Consider the following 12,085-nt stretch of genomic DNA (forward strand, 5'->3'; position numbering starts at 1 on the left):
AATGATGGTGCAGCACCACAACATGAATCTTTCTCTTCCTAGAGCTTCCAGATGGACTGGTCATATTTTGGATGTGTGCACGTTTTAAATGAAAACTGAGTTGAAACTAAAAAGATTAAGCCAAAACTAAGACCTTTCACCTATTTTTCAGGAATGCATCTGTATTACAAACAGTGGCTAACACAGCAAAATATAGGGCCTATTGTTTGGTAAATTCTATCTTAATCTAGGCAGAGCACATATAAATAGCAGTGAAGTCATGATGGAATGGGTTTTAGCATGCTCTAGCAACTGGAGTACAAAGTCTTCAGGGACATGCTGGTTACTAGCCAGTGGGAATCTGTTCGAACTGTTCTCATTACTTCATTCAATCCAGTTAATCCAGGTAAACTGGCATATGCTGCAAAGCACTCTCCATTTTATAGTTTGGACACCTCAGCACGTATGACTATTTTACCTTCTCTTTGTCCTTTCAACCCTGACTGCTAGATATATGGCTGTGATTTCTATCATTTCTGTAAAGCCTGCTGGAGCAGAATAGTCTTGAAAGTCACTGTTCCCCTATCAAATATGGCTGAGATTAGAAAACAGTCTCAAAAGTTGTTGGGAAGAAAGAAAGCACAGATACACAAGGGTACATAAGGCAAACGAGCATGCTAGCTGTCTTCTCATTGGAAGCCATTCCAAGACCTCATCATTCCTCAGATGCTTGCAGTTTTCTTCATTACATATATAAGCATCAGTGCTTATTTTTGGGTTTTATCCTTACTAAGTCACAGTAAATTTGGGATCCATTTCACTACATATCCTTGTACATTAAGACACTATCTATGAAGCAATCACCATGCCAAGAAAAGCACAATACATTGTCCACAAGGGAGAACAGGGATGTGCGCTTAAGTGTACCATCTCAGTTTCATTAATACTCTCACCATGAGATCTCTAGTACTTCACTTTATGTTACAGACTTAAAGGAACAAAAACAAGATGAAAGCTTACATTTCGTTATCACAGGACACAGTTTTTCTGGGAGGTGGATGGTTTCTTTTTCATTTTACATTCCAATGGAAATGTTCTCTGAAAAACAGTTTCTATCTCCCCAGCTATTCACAGGCTTAGCTGAATAAAAACTGGGAATGGAAGACTAATGGAAAACAAGGAAAATAGACCACTTTTGTCTGTTCATTGCCCAAGCTGAGAGAAACAAAACTGGCAATTAAAGAAACTGTTTAGGGTGAGCCACGCCACCTCCCTTTTGCTTCCTCTTCTTTCAAGCTACAGCTCATGAGTTGTTCCTTTACTCATTGCAAAAGGTCCACAATTGTAACACTGCCACATTCTCCTGGAAATCTATTTAAATGGCATATGATAGAAGCCATATGATAGAAGCTTAATTACATAGGGGGCATATGGAAGGCATATGACATAAGGACATATGGAAGGCATACGATAGAAGGGCATCTGAGGACATATGATGGAAGTCTAATTAATTGACAATACATTCCTCTCATCAGGGGGAGAGCTGGAATGCTATTTTATTCAGAAGAAAAATACGCACATTGAATTATGTTTGCCACTGACCATTCTCCTTTTTAATTATTATGCCTTGTTCTTTGGAACGAGATAGACCATTTGAGTTAACATACTTAAAGTCGATAGCCACAAATGTGTGCGTTAATATAGACAACTGCTATTTTTGGACCTTATGAAGTTCCCTTATAACTGTGTGAAGCAGAGTCAAAATGTTACCACCAAAACCGAAGAGAGACTGTTCTTATTTGGAGTTACTACCACCCATTTATGAGGCTATTCCTAACCAGACAGGTTAAAAATAATAAATCAGCCCTTATGGAACAGCTCTAAATTGGATGTGAATCAATGCAGCTTGTGGATTTACAGCTGAAAATTTGCACTTCCATCTGCAAAGAGATTTATGGGGGGGAAATAAGGTACTGCCTAAAATGTGCTAAAAAGATTCCTCTTTTTTAACCACCTGCATGTGTTTAGTGCATGTGCCTCTGTGGAACACAGAAGCTGCGTTGTGTTAGCCCGGATACTTGCCTTGTCCTAAGGAACTGCAGAGTTATAAACCATGGTATTGATATCTATAACCTCTTTGAAAACAAGATGAAATAAGGTCCCACTAAATCACTCCTTGAATAACTAATAACTGAGCACTGGGTAACGCTCGAGAAACCAACAGCTCCTCTTTGCATTCTGTAAACAAGGATTTGAAGATATTAAAGTGCCATTTTACTAGAAGAATATCACTCTGGGTTACTTGGGCACCTTGGAATATTGTTATCGTTTTCACACTTCTAGATTAGCCTAATGAAAGAAATCCTGTGCCTACCCTTTCCTTTTATTCACTAACTTAGAAAGTTTACCCACTAGCAAACAGTCTTTCTTATTTCTGGGAACTCAAAAACTCTTGCCAGAATTAGTCATGTATATATATATAGTCAAAAGACGTAACACATCTCATATTCTGGGCCCTGATCAAGCATTGCAGCCACCATCTTCATCCAGGCAGCCAGTGGACCTGAACCTTGAACACTGCTAACATGAAGATCTTAAATCTTGTGTTCAGACTTCACTAGATAAACGCCAGAATTTCAGAGGGGTTTTTAGGCACTGAATACTTTGGTAAATAAGAGTGTAGATTTCAATAGCAGCTAGGTATATTCCCTGCATTTTAGACTTGTAAGATGTAATACAAATGTGATCTTGTGCCCAGAATTGCTGGCTCACCGTGTACCCATTCTCCACACAGTTCCTCCACAAAATTTGGGGTGGTTCCATTGCTCCTGAATGCAAACTGCTGTGAGGGAGAAGCAAACCACCTCTATTGGATGCGTCCAGAGCTACAGCCTTTGAAACACCTAATGGAACTGTACAGGCCTAGAAATAAAACCCTTACGAAACATTTTAGCTGACTGTAATCACCAATGGATATTCCCTAAGAACAGCTCTCCCGAGGACTGTGTAGATTTAGGTACTTTCAGAGAAACCTTTACAGGGTTTATCTGGAAGCATCAGCACCAGCCTCCTACGCTTCCTGAGAGACAATGAGTGTGCCAGGTCTCGTACTGCTACAGGGTACAGCCCTGTTTAACTCCTGGTGTAGAACTAACCAAACCAGTCAAAGACGAGTGGAAAGGGAAACCTGCTTGCACTTCTCAATAGCAGATACAATACAGGACGCTTTTCATGTTACCTTTGGAGACTTCTGATTGCTGACCGTGAAGGCAATAACACTGATAAGTTGCCATGGTGCTTTTTAGGAATGTTACACATTAGGCTGCTTGAATGCTAATAAAGGAAGACAAGCATTACTAGTCCACTGAATGTGCTAAAAACTCAATGATACAGCACCCATAGGTAAAAAAAAAAACGCTGAGAGAATGAACATTTCTGAAGTTCTAGAGAGGCAGAAGAAAAGAAAAGGTTTTCCAGCTCATCTTACCTGCTCTTTCCTGTTCCATGTGTCCAGAGCAAAGATTGCTGAGGAATTATGGTCGCTCATCACGCCGTTCTGTGCAAGACCCAAGGAAAGCTAGGAGGTTGTACAGTTATCTCCCTTGGTGTAATTCTAAACTATACAACCTACTACCTCAACCTGGATGCATGCAGTCAAAAATGCTGAAAGCTACCCACCACTCCACAGCCGACATAAATGTCAGGGTTTCTAGTTAAAAAAAGGCCTCAGAATTCTCAGTGCACTAATTTAGAAGCAATAAATGCTTTGCTGGTGAAAAGACACCAAACCCAAATGCAACTCCCCACACTGTATATGTTAATAGATAAGACACAATGAGCTGTGGTTACATGGTCACGTCTTTTCACACAAGAAGGAATTTTGTCCCTGGCCAAAAAAGTCCTTTTCCCCCTCCATAGCAGAGGCATCTGCACTACAGCACAGAACATACATGTACATTGTTTTAAAGCACTTTAAGAAGGCTTAGTATGAAATTTGTCCTAACATGTCTTTTCCTTTTTGAATACATACAACGTTGACCTTGGAACATGCGCCTTGGCTCCTGAATGCTTATAAAGGATGAGTGGAGAAGTGGGATGAAGAGAAGAACTGCAGACAGGATAGAAAGTTCTAAGTAAACTTTACCCTTGCACCGATGCCTTCTTAAGATTAGTGAGGTTAGAAATGCAACACTGAGCCTCTCTCAGCAGTCAGAATAAGACGGTGTTCCCTTAACAAGGAACACATTACATTTTTAACTTGTATTAGTTCACAGTCAAACAACCAGGATGTTATCATTGTGAGTCATTCCCATTACCCACCAAGGTATTACTTAAAGCAGTATGCTGCCTATTTATTATGGCTTACAAACAGGGATTAGCGTCTTAAAATATGCTAGTGCAGACAGTGGAGCTGGATCGGTCCTCAGATCCTGCCTCTCAGGTGAATGCATCCTCAGGCACAGCAGCCCTGTGCTGGAAGGGGATTACAAGGGAATCAAACCCTGTGAAAAAATGCTGGGCTGTGCTGAATAGACGGCATCATGATTGTTTTTCTTTTCTTAGGATGAAGTAGCATCGCTGATTACAAATAAAGCTACTGCCCTACCTTTACGTTCAAAGCCTGACCAGAAATAAAGAAGGAAGGGGAGAAATAATACCACTCTTCAGAATGTTTGATGAAAACCCAATCTTCCTGCGTGGTTTGAATGTACATAATGTTGACAGTGTCAGTGGAATTTCTGATGACTCCAGATGCAGTAAATGACCGGATAGGCTCTGCAGACACGCACTGTGAGCAGCATGGTACAGTACCCTAACAGCAGAGTCACTGTTAACCATTTTATTAGACCAGTGATCCAACCACAAATCAGGATAAGGAAACCATGCCTCTCTGGTACTGGTTTTCTAACCAGGAGCCTTATTGCTGTCTAAAAGCATCCTGAAATCATCCCAATCCCTTGATGCAACATCATCACTTTTGTGCACTGAACATCTGTCCTCTGACATGAAATCCAATGACGTAACTCATGTACCTCTATGGAAGCCAATGAACCTGAGTTCTCATTTAGGGTGATGGAAAATCTCAAATCCCACCCAATTTCTACATGACACAGGAGATGTAACTCCCTTTTAGACTTGTGAAAACATCCTATTCTGCAGCTATAAACTGCAGAATATAAACTAGACCATTTCATGGCTAGGACCATTTTCTACAACTTACCCTTGCAAGTATTTTCCTGTATCTCAATCCTGTCATGAATGTTACACACTGCATAATCTAAACCAAAAATTATTATTCTACCTGATCAGTTTAATGAGGGAAAGTACTGTTAACATCACCAGTGCATTGAGACTAACACAATCAGATCTCCTTATGAAAAAATCCCTTACTCTCGACTTGTGCCTAAATAACCTAAATTCAGGTTGGCGAATGCCGCTGCGACTGTTTTGTTCCTGACTCGCCACCTCTCCTTGCTGCTCTTCCATCGCAACTTCAACTTCCTCTTCATCACCACATTGACAAATCCTTGAGCTGTCAGCTCTGTGCTGGATCTTATTCAAAGATCATTCTCGCTCCCTCCCTCGTCACTATATTGAGCTGGGGAGCTGTGCCCCGCTTGGCACATGGGCTTCCACTGCAGGTACCATGACCTGTTCCATGGTGCCGTGGCTGTGTCCAAGCACAAACTGATGGGAGAAGGTCCTCTCTGAGGAAACATTCTCATCCAAGTTCCCACGTATGCCAAGACCTCTCTGCACAATTGTGATAGCAATAACCAAGTCTTTATGTCAACCTGTATCTAACCTACGCTCGCTTTACAGAGCAGTACAAAGACACTGTAAGATAAAGTATTTTCTAAACACTAAAGCAGTTTCTGTCCCAGGGTCTGATACTTCACTCGCTGGTCAAATTTTAGACATCTCTGCAGTCTGCTGCATAGATTATCCTGGCAAATTCTCCCCATTTATGAGAGCTTGGCTTCGGAATTACTGGTGCTTTGTTCACACCACGGTAAGCTCAGATGAAGCTTGGACAGAGGAAAGTGTATTTGCATCCCAGAGGAACTGTAATTTCAAGCAGAAAAAAAGTGTCATGCATCTAGTCATTTCATCAGTTAGAATATGTGCTGCTACTACGATGTGAAGTATTGAGTGTAGGAAAGGAGATCAGATATTAAAACAGAAGTCATTTAATTGCCATTACTTCTGCACCTTCACAACATCTGTCAATGCCTGGCTCCTTGGTAACTTCCTATGTACTATAAACATCCTTCTTCTGGGAGGAGAGCAAGAGATTCACAGCGCTAGTGCTATTAAGACACTTTCTTTTGGTGGCATGAATCTCCGTGTTTGTTTTCTGGTGATTTTTGTCAATTATGTCTTTATCCAATTAGCACAATCATACCTAATTATGTAATTACAGTAAATATGTAATCTAATGACAATGTTCAATTACGATACGTATCGATGTCATGGAAGTTCCTATTAAATATTGTGGCAGGGAGAACTGCGTTACATGTGGAGCTGTGCATTCCTGTATCAGTTTATGTACCGCAGCGCCTATTGTTTGGGAACCCTTTTAGGCCTCTTGCTTTTTCAGAGTCACAGAAATGATTTCACACTTGTGTGGACAAAAGGAAATCTCTGTCCCAGCCCAGCAAGTTGTATTTTAAAGCAACAGTGTAATCGAAAAACGGTGTCCCTTTACTTAGTGTAACCCTCTGATTTCTGAGATCCAGGAAACACGACAGAGTGCTGTCTTATCACAGAGGAGACAGAATGCATGTGCAACGAATGCTTATTCTCAGATGGAGAGGAAATGTCATCGTAGCAGTTCTTCCCAAACAGATCAAGGGTTTCTATCTCTGAAGGTAACAACAGCCCATGCCACTGACCTCAGAATGCATTAGATCAAGGTGCAAGCTTTAGTCTGGACTAGGAAGGTATGCAGAAGTATCACTCATTTGACTGCCTGTTCCTTCCATGAACTTCAGGTGAGAGAAGGACTGAGAAACGTGTCTCCCCTACTTTATACTACCTGAGCCCGAATTTTACCAGTAACTTCCCCAAGAATTCAAATCCAGAACTGATTTCTGAGGACTGAAAGGCTGGAATAGTTCTTTCTTTCAAAATCTGCTTCAATGCAAAGCAGCAATCTAGTCGCTATCCACAGAAAAGCAGGATTTCAGAGAGCACAATATGCCTAAATAATGATACAGAGAACAGTGCTTCATATATTAATCCCTTGCAGCTATACCACACTTTGTGTGCATTTAGAGACCACTCCTATTGACTTCACAGGCATGAACAAAGAGCACCAGCAATGGAAAGATGGGTTCAAGAAAGCTGAATTATATTTTTTTATTATTATCAGGAAAATCATCAGCTGAGATTTGGCTTTGAATCTTTATGGATGCCAATGATGTAGAAAGAAGAACCCGCCTTCACTTTCAGATCCCAGGCAGGCTATTGCAGGGCTAGCCAAGGAGGGGGTGGAAAGCAGAAAATACTCCTGAAGCAAACGTATTTCCTTAAGTCATTGAGAAAGAAAGTAAATACCAAACCCACAAATGATATTGTTCCAGTGTGAGGGCTAAAATCTTGCCTGCTAAATATCAGCCTGGAGTGATCTTTTTTATAGCTGACTCTCACAAGCCTCAGACAGAAGAGATTGTACAATGGAAACGCTGATATGATTCCTACTGGTCATCTCACCCATTCTTTGTTACTAGAACTTGTTTGTGATGAGGAACCTCGAGAGGTTCAAAGGTTTACTCTAACTCAGAGAGCTCTCCTAGAAGTCTGGCAGATCGGCTGAAGAGGGCTGGAACATCAGGAGACTGCAAAAGAAGGGAAGAACCCTCATTTGGGCTCAGCTGAAATGCAGAGCCAGTATATGTTTTGAAAGCCATCCAGAAGTTTTCAACACATGACAGAAATGTTCTCTGCCTCAACTTTTACCATTTACTCAATATTGCATTTCAATATCTGGTAATTTCTAGGGAAAGGGTAGCCATGCTGTCACTCCTGACCCATATATAGCTTTTTGTCAGCAGCTGGAGTGCGGCATCAGTTCTGGGTAAGACAACACACGGCACAGATGCTTGCTCTAAGGGTCTAGTCAGGGACATTCATGGGCAAGGTGGCAAAGGCTGGAAAGGGCGGCAAGGCTGATGACTCTAAATGGCCCCAAAACTTTGGTCCTTTTGCTCTGTTATTGAGCAGTGCCTTATGCTTTTGGTGCGAAGCTCAGTGAGCCCAGGTTGAATGCTCTTGAGATCCTGCACAGCGTGATGAGGATCCAGAGCCAAGACTGGTTTCACATGCATGCTGAAAAGCAAAGGAACTCATAGGTGACTGCCAGGAAGCTGTACCAAAACTTGGTGCCACTTCCAGGGTGGCATGGAGAGGTTGTATTTCATCATGACATGATACTGCGTACCTGCAACCAAAGGCTCCGCAGTCGAGCTGGAGCACATCTCTCTTCTCCTCCTTTAGATTGCTGTGGCTAATGCCTCTTACAGAATACAGTTATGGAGACTTCCTAGCTGAAGGGCAGGTGTCCTACTCAGTCTTGGATTCCTCCCCTAAGAACATCCTCTCCTTATTTTCTCCCTTACTGATTAAAAGCAAATAAACAACGAGAAGAAAACAATCAGATTACTGAAATAATCAGAATACTGAAATTTATCTGCCTTTTAAGAGTTTACCCAGATTTGATTATCTGAATAAGAGTATTTGGATACAGTTCAAATTCCAGGGTACACAATTACATTCTGCTTATCATGAATCCCATTTGCCACTGCATATGGTTATTCTAATTACCCGAATGCTATTGTGTGCTCCTCTGCTGACAAGGGCTGACTGTGCTCCACACCAGATGAGGCTGGGAAAACGGGGAGCACACAAATGTAATCATTTTCATACCCCTGCGGACACTGTGCAACATGCTTGTCTGCAAGGGACCTTACAGGTGCTTTCAGTAACAGAAGTGAGAAATGGTCTTGTTATCTTGAGGGAGAAAGATGTGATTTACCCAATCTGAAAAAGAGGAGTCTGCTTTGGAAGAGCTTTGGTTTGCTTCTTGACACATGAACTACTGCTTCTGGTTTAAACTATAACACTGGCCAAACGAAACTCAACTGTAGTAAATCCTCCCCAGATGCAGATACAGCCACGTAGTGCCACAGGAGGCATTTCTTTTCCTCTTGGGAGGTACTAAGGCAGTAACTCTGCCTGTTGCTAGAGAAAAGGACTGCATTAATTAAGTTACCATTTTTTGGAGAGGATATTGGGACTTTTTCATGTCCCCAAGGCCTTCCTGGTACTTTCTACGTGCAGGTGCTCTGGTTTGCCTCCAGCTACAGTAACCGCCTTCTATTCCTTTAAGTTCCCTTGCAACATCAAACCGGGTGAAGCATTCAGTGCTTCCTGCCCTGAGCAATTTTGCAGCGGGTCTGTGCACTGTTACGCAGTCGCTGTGCCTCAGTGACAGATGAAGAGATCTCTGCGCACTCTGTATGGCACTTGGATCAAAGCTCCTGCATAAATGTAAGCTCCTTATCAACAAAGCGAGGAAAAGGATTCCTAAGAAACATACAGGTAAAAGCTCCAATTAGGTTTTTTCCATCCTAAAGGGAAGACACATTTCAAGGCTCTTCCCTTCATTTTGCCAGACTCCAGTTTCACTCTAAAACTTAATGAAGTGCAGTGAAATCTGACCAACAGAAAAGAAATACAAATTAATGCTGAAAACACAAAGCAGTTCTTTTCAAAAGGCTGAGCTGAAAAACAAAGTAGGGGGTGGGTGCAAGTACTGGAGCTATAGTTAAATAGAACACGGGGTAGTTTAACAAGAAACAAACTGAAGTAGATGAGTAAAATGTAAGAGGAGGAGGGGAAGGGAAGCACATGAGGTAGCAGCAGGAAGGCAGAAGTTGGAGCCAGGCCACCCCAAGTACTGCTCGGAAAGCTCAGCCTTAGCAGCATCAAGAGAGCAGGTACAGTGGGAGAGCACTTCAAGACAAAGACCCACGGTACACGTAGCATCCTGGCAGAAACCATGGCTATGTTGTGCTTAGAGAAGCTGTGCTGGTACTGCTGACTCTACCTATGCCCATGTTGGCATCCTCTCTGCAGCCACACTGCTGTACCTCTTGCTGCAGAAGACGACAGCAATCAGGAGGTTTCCTTGGGCACATTTACCCTCTCCCATAAAGCAGGGGCCACAGCATCTCCAAGCTCATGTCAGGCTGAGCTGACGCATGCCCACGCAGTGGCACAGCTACCCTATTTCTTTGCCAAGCACCAGAAAACCAGAACCAACCAGAAAACATGCTTAGCCACGGAATATAGTGCAATGGTTCTCCTCACAGGGCAGCATCTTAGCCCCATTTCTGATGGCATGTTTCTAAAGTTTGCTTTCTAAGCATCCAGTCATGTTTTGATCAAGTCTCTCACCAAAAGGGGGTGAAAAACAAGGATATTGATTAGCAGGTCCCAACATAACCAGTGAGAAACTACACTGAAATAATCTGTTTCCTCTTTTCTCTTCTTTGATCCAAATACTGATTTTCTAATCCAAAAATATGCTTTCCAACCCAACTGTGGTGTCTCGTTTTGCAGCACATCTGCCCAATTCCCCTGCCATGGGCTTTTGGCACTCTAAAAGCAATGTCACCTGAAGTGCCAGCCTCTAGAAACATCCGTGACAAATCCCAGGCTTTTCTCAGCATACTCTGCCAGAATCCTGATGTCTCCAAATGGCTTTACAGAGAAGAGACCACCGTGTATTATGTTGGGAACTAGATTTGACCAACTCATTTCTCCTTGGAGATTAGACTAAAAGAACTAATACTTCCTTTATAGCCATAAACATGGGAATCTAATGCAGTGAATATTTACAGCATTTAAAAAAAACCCAAAGCAGAAAACCAACACAGATTCTTAACAGCCCCTCTGGGAAAAACAACTTTTACTGTCACAACTAGATGCAATCTCCTCCTGCTTCTATCACAGCGCAGAATGATACCCTACTCATTCCACTCTGGATGAAACAACAGCCATCAGCAAAGCCACAGGGGAGGTAGGAACCAACACCACATCCCAAAGGAGATCTTGACTCAAGGCTCATAGGTAGTATCCCACAACTATGCTTCAACGTGGCCTTGCAGTACTCTCGCCTGAAAGAGATTTATCTGTTACGCTTCTCCATCACCTCTTAACTGTCTGTGTTTCGAACATCCAAAACATCACTTGTGGACACATACCAGAGGCCTTGTACATTTAGGCAGCTGAGACCAGAATGGGGACGCCCAGCATTCTCTCTGTGATGTGGCAAAGGTAAGCATACACCTCAAAACCAGCAGCCTTGCACATAAAGAGAGCCCAAAAGCAAAAGTTCTTCTGGAAACTGCCTATCTACTTTTATACCTTAATTTCCTATGCATGCAGGAGGGGAATATTGACCACTGGTTCCCGTACCCGAATGCATGGTCACACAGACATGCCAAACCGTGTGGTTTGTTTTCTTTTTAAAAGCAAGTTTCAATTCAAAGGGGAGAAAGAGGAGTAGTTAGACCAAAATTTTATTAGCAGAAGCTTTTTTTTTTGACATCATTTTATGCTTCTATAGTAAATAGAAAACACATAGAAAACCCTGGAAATTCAGCACGAAAGAAAAACAACTTTTTTGGCCTGCAGCAGTGTGCGTCAAACCAGCCAACTTCAAAAACAGAGAAATTGAAAAGTGGAAATGCAGACCAAATCTTGGGTAGAATTAACACTGGAAGCTGCTGGAAAGAAAGAGTCAGACTTTATTTTGAGTTTACAGCTGAATTATTTTCATATAGAATCTGTATATTTGGATTTAAGGAAGAAAAAAAAAAAAGACTTCAAAAGTAATTGTTCCACTTTCACAAGTTAAAAATGCTTGTTTTACACAGGAGGTTTTATACTGCCTGCTTCCATGGCGAGTTTTCTTCCTGCCCTACCTCTTCTTTGGAGTGTACAGCATGATTATTTTCCCTTCAAAACTATTTAAAAAGACATTAATACCATGAAATTGGAAGGAATGGGATTGTAAAGTAAACTACTTTTTGAGGGA

The 12,085-nt window shown here is 41.9% G+C and overlaps 1 long non-coding RNA gene across 2 annotated transcripts in view; it reads right to left on the reverse strand.

The window, feature by feature from the left end:
* LOC130592302 (uncharacterized) overlaps positions 1 to 12,085 on the reverse strand; it is an 82,573-nt gene that overhangs the window by 21,812 nt on the left and 48,676 nt on the right. The gene's annotated exons all lie outside the window — the stretch shown is intronic.

Source organism: Pezoporus wallicus, unplaced genomic scaffold (genome assembly GCF_028554395.1).
Source record: "Pezoporus wallicus isolate ANWC-B61680 ecotype Strahan unplaced genomic scaffold, APGP_CSIRO_Pwel_v1 contig_11829, whole genome shotgun sequence".
Classification (NCBI taxonomy): Eukaryota; Metazoa; Chordata; class Aves; order Psittaciformes; family Psittacidae; genus Pezoporus; species Pezoporus wallicus.